General features: G+C 58.1%; 1 long non-coding RNA gene across 1 annotated transcript; it reads left to right on the top strand.

Moving 5' to 3' along the window:
* Positions 1-2,647: 2,647 nt before the first annotated feature.
* On the top strand, positions 2,648-5,295 carry LOC115903400. The gene is made up of 4 exons (XR_004060691.1): positions 2,648-2,949; positions 3,388-3,481; positions 4,553-4,793; positions 4,970-5,295. It is a non-coding gene; the product is annotated as an uncharacterized LOC115903400 (long non-coding RNA).

Here is a 5,295-nt window from a genome sequence, read left to right on the forward strand (position 1 = left end):
TCCATGTCCCTAATTCTCTTGCATGCAGGTGGCTGTAGAGCCCTGGCACCCCTCACTCACTGAAAAGATTGTAAGAGCATCATTGCTGACCTGGCCGGGGACAGTGGCAAGCTGCAGCAGCACAGCACCATGTGCTTTCAAGTGTTTGACTTTGGTGGCTTCTCTCACCTTGGGGTGTGTGTGTGTGTGGCCCAGGGAGGCTGTGAGCTCCTCTGGGACTCCTCTCAGACGTGTCCCAGCCAGGATTCCTCCACACCCTGCCAGGCTGCAGCATCTGGCTGCAGGATACAGCTTAAATGGTTATTGCAGTGGTGCTGGGAGGAATTTGAGCTGAGCTGTCTTTAAAAAAACAGACTAGAGTTGCTTACTCTCCACTGTAGTATCATTGAGTTTTGATGGTGCAGAAGTGATTGCCCCCAATTTTCTGGTTTTTTACTTCTTGTGTTTGTTGGCAGTTACCCAAAAAGGTTGGTAAAAGGGTTATTCTTGCACTGCTCAAAGATAAGGTGTGGCTGAATCATGGAATCTCTGAAGTTCCTGTTAGCTGCTGTTGTCTATATCTTGTTGAGGGCATGTCTTGCCTGTAATGTTTCCTGATAAAAGGCAGTTAGGAAGTGACTGAAAAGTAATACAGTCGTGTGAGCTTGAATACTGGAATGAAAAACGTGGATCCTGTAGAAATCCCAAAGCCAGAGTCACCAAAAACTCAGAGGAGCACCCTCCACAGCTACAAGATGTGCTGATCTCCAGAGATCTCCAGAGAAACACGATCCCCTGTGCCAGTGATGAGGGCCTGCAGCATTCAGACCTTGGTGCCTTGAGTTGTGAGATAAATTGTGCTAGTTCATGTTATCTGGGGCTGAGGGCAAGGGCAGGAGATAATGGTATCTCAAACTCCACAGGGTCAGCCAGGACCTGCTTTCACTCGTGCCACGAAGTCTTGCGTATTACAGATTGTTCAAGAGCACCTTCCATCAGCATTGGAGCTGGTGTGACAGCCTTAGTGCAGGTAAGAGGAAATGCCAGGCCAGCTGAGGGATGTCACACAGCAGTGACCTGCTGGGGGCTGCACAGGCCTCACCCATTCCCTAGCAGTGCCCATGCTCCGGTACCTTTACAAAGCCCAGTGCTTGTACAGCAGCCTTTGCAGTAGAGTGACTGCTGGCCTTTTACATGTCATGGAGAACTCCAGCTTGGAATGGTGATTTTTTGGACATGGTAGAGGAAGATAGCAGGCTGCCTGATAATCCTTGGGAGAACCATTGATGTCTGCTTAAAGCTTGGCTTCTTCCAAGGGGAAGAAAAGCAGATTCGGAAGTCATTGTCCCTTTGGCTTGTGCTCTGCCTGGTGTTCCCTGGGCCTGAGCTGAAAGGAGACATCTTGGTAACAGTGGTGCAGCACTTGCCATTCCCCTGGGAAGGGTGGGAACTGTGGGAAGTGCAGTGTCTGTGTGTAGGAATTAAAGCTGAGAGCAGCTCTTGCAGATGCAGACACAATGTTCCTCTTGGCTGCCGTGTTGCAGTGCAGGCTTCATTGCATGCCTGTCCCTAACTCTGGAGTCCCTGAGTGCCCTGAGAGGTGAGGCTAAGTAGTTAATCCAGAACTGGTCCAACGGGGCACCAAGGAGCAGGAGTTCCCTGCCCACAGGAGCCCATATTGCCATGCAGCCCTCACAGCCAGCAAGTCCCAAAGTGCAGCTACACAAGGGCTGCTCTGGGCAGTGTGCAGTCACCACATTTGTCCTGAGGGACCAAGGACACACATTTGGCTGTTGTGTGACCTCCTGGCCACTGCACCCCGCCAGAAGCCAGTAAGGAGTGGGCGTGCTCTGCCTGGAGCACATATGAGGGGTGTCTGTCTGGGATAGAGTGGGTCATTGTGGGATCAGGACCAAGTCCCTTCCCTGGCTCAGATCGCCTCCTCAGCAAAGAGAAGAAATACGAGCCTGTCAGGGCAGGTGCAGAGCAGAGCAGCTCTGCCAGAGCCTCTCCTGGAGCATCACAGGGGCAGCAAGAGCTGCTGATGTTTCCCCGAGAAGGAGCACTTGGACTTTGCCTGGCATGTCGGCCTCTGCTCATCTGCAGGCAGGCATTGCTGTGCCGGGGGCAGAGGAGGGCTGCTCTGTGCAAAGCTGCCCCAGGCCTCTGGCTCCATTGAACTGCTTACAGGAAGAAATAAAGATTCTTCAGGCAAGCATCGACCGAGGGTCGTGTTCCTGTGCAATAAAACATGCTGCAGAATGAGCCTCTTCATCCCAGCGGGCTGCAGGGTGTGACACCCGTGTGTTGCTGCTGGGTTCTGGACAGGAACTGGGCTCATGTGAAATGCAGCCCGCTGCCGCCTCTCCACGCCGGGCCTCTGACAGCAGCGGCCGTTCGGGAGCGGGGAAGAGCTGGGATCGCTTCTCATCGGGAATGATCAGGGACCAAACCAGACTACCACTGTGGGTGACACGGGTCCCGTTCCGGGAGCGGGCAGGGCCCTACAGGGACACAGGGAGCTGTAGCTCGGGAAGTGCCGCCGTGGGGCCGCAGCACCGGCTCGGCTGCGGCGGGATGCGCTTGGCGGGCGCTGCCCGCAGTACCGGTGCGCGTCCCGCAGGGGGCGCCTCGGCGGGGGCTGCGGGGCGGGGGCGGAGCGCCGGGGGCGGAGCGCCGGAGGCAGGCCCCACCCGGGGCCGGAGCCGTGCGCTCCCCGCGGCCTTTTCTGGGAGGGCGGCGAGGCCCTGACGGGGGCCGTGGTTTGACAGCGCCTCGGGGAGAAGGGCGCGGTCCCCGCGGCGGTGACTGGGCTGTAACGGGGAGCCTGACGCTGTTCGGCCGTGTGGTCGGGGCTGGCTGCTGGCAAAGGGGCCGGGGTCCGCGCCCTTTCCAGGCTGCACTGTGCGCTTGGGGAGACCTTTGGGTGTCTGCGGGCTTGGACGAGGCGTTCCGGAGCTCGGGCCCAGGGTGAGTACGTGCTCTCCCACCTCGGGGCTATCCCGAACTGCGGTTCCCAGCCGGGGGCAGGAGCAGCCGTGCCGGGAGCTCAGGGGGAGGGAGAGGAGGCAAAGCCTCTACACCAGCCCCAGGCCCAGGAGAAGCTTCTGAGAGGCACCGGGGGCTCGTGTTTGTCCAGAAAGCTCAGGAGCTCCAGGGAGGCTCAGGGGGATGCCCCGGCCCCTGCAGCACTGCGAGAAAAGGGGCAGGTGAGGGTCCGCAGGGGTCGGCTGCAGTCCTTAGAAGCAGGGTCTGCTTTCACCACTGCGTTTTGCTGCCTGCAGGGACCTGTGGTGTGCATTGGGAGCTCCTGCTGGGGCAAAAGCTTTGTCTTCCGAGGGGCAAAAGTTTTGTCTTCCCAGAGGCAAAGCTGCAGCCTCTTCCTCACCAGGGACTGTCTCCATGCAGGAAACAGCACAGGGGACTGGCTGAGGGGCTCAGCCTGGGACACGGCCCCAGCAGGAGCAGCCCTGGGCACACTGGCACAGGAGGATGAGCCCAGGTGAGTGCTCTGCCCCGGGCAGCTTTGGGGAAGGTTGCGGGATCAAGCAGGAAGGAAGGAATGCCCCGATGCACATGACCTGAGGGAGTTGTGCCAGGCTATGGCTGAGGGGAATGTGCTGTGCTGCTTCTGGTGCTGGCCCTGCTGTGGGCCACGTTGGGGCTGGCAGCAGGCTGCAGCAGGGCCAGGGTCGTGGCTGTGCCTCTGCACTGTGCTTGGCCGTTCCTTGGGAAGAACATGGTTGTGCTTGTGGTTTCCTGGTTATGTGGCCTGTCCTGTTGTGGTGTGGTTTGGGGCTGCACTGGCAGTGCTCCTGGACAGGGCCCTGGCTGCAGGGGGAGTGGGACAGGAACTGGGGCTGGGATTCAGCTGTGCCTGACAATTGTGGGAGCCATCACTGTGAAGGGAGCTGGGAGAAGGGGCTGCACCAGAGCTGCCCGGGAGTGGCTTCTCCCCACACCATCAGCAACCACCCAGGGCTGCTGGTGCTTTGGCTTCTGGTCACAGTCGGGCTGGGGACGATCCTGCCCTGCTCCCCCTCCCGGGGGGCTTCTGGTTGTTCGGGGCCCTTCGTGGCCGGTGTCATTTGCTCCTTAGTGTTGGGCTTGGCTCAGCGTTGTTTGAGGGACGTGCCCTGTGGCGTGTTCAGGCTGGGATTGGGGTTGTGCTGTGCCTGGCTCAGTGATGTTTATCAGCATGGGCAGCACAGTCTGTGGCTCGCCAGTCCTGCTCTGGGGCAGGGTGAGGGTGGCCGGGGGAAGGTGCTGGGCCAGGCCAGGCTCAGCCCCAGTGTTGTTTGGTGGCTGGTTCCCACAGTGCCCCTCACTGAGCAGAGGGCTTGCAGCAATCTGTGCCTTCTCCTCTGCTCTTCTGGGCAGAAACGTGCATTTTTTGGGCTGAGCCCTGAGCTCTCCCATTGAGATTTCTGCCTCCCTGTCCTCGGTGCACAGTCTGTGCCCAGAGCAGGGGCAGCCGGGAGGGAAGGGCTGCCCCTGCCTGGGAGGGGGACAGGCATCTCCTGTGGGGCTGTGCTGTGCACCCTGGGGATGCTGACTGACCCCCTTTCTGCAGAGACAGAGGAGATGCTGCTGCACCCGTCCCCAGGAGAGCCCCTGCCTCCCTTCTGCTCTCAGGAGTGGGACTGGGAGCCACCTCCATGCAGTCAGAGAGTGGCACCTGGCCTGGCTTCACTCCCCGAGGGAAGAGGCTGCTCAGAGCTCCTGATTAGGGACATCCACGCCTGCGCCTGGCTGGGAATCCAGGGTGCACCAGTTCCAGATCCAGCCACGAGACGTTCCTGCTGCAGCTGCAGGTGAGCTCAGCTCTCCCTCAGGGATGCCTGTGCCTGTTACAGCTCCAGCTGATGGACACTGGACAAGAGCTGTTCCTGGTGCTCACAGCTCCTGCTGATGGACCCCTGCTGACTTACTGCTCAGGATATCTGAGGGCCCAGGTGATGTCTGTTCCTTCTGCTTGTTTCATTTGCAGGTGTTACCCAGTCCAGCTTGCTGAACCTCCAGCTCTGGCTGTGGCATGATCTTCATTCCAGCTCTGGAATTGAGATGCTCCAGTTGATGGCTGCTCCAGTTCCTTCCAGCTCTGGCTTAATAACTGCTGCTTTTTGTTACAAGCCACTTTAAAGCTCCAGCTAATTGCAGTTATCTGGGCTTTTGGCCAAGTTGTACATGACTCACTGTCATCAATTACATATAACTATTAACTTTGTTATAACTATTAACTATTTATTGTCATAAAGTTATTGTTTAAGTAGAAGTCATAACTGTTGTAGTGGTTGTGCACAATAAACAGTTGGA

This window comes from Camarhynchus parvulus, chromosome 4, assembly GCF_901933205.1.
Source record: "Camarhynchus parvulus chromosome 4, STF_HiC, whole genome shotgun sequence".
Classification (NCBI taxonomy): Eukaryota; Metazoa; Chordata; class Aves; order Passeriformes; family Thraupidae; genus Camarhynchus; species Camarhynchus parvulus.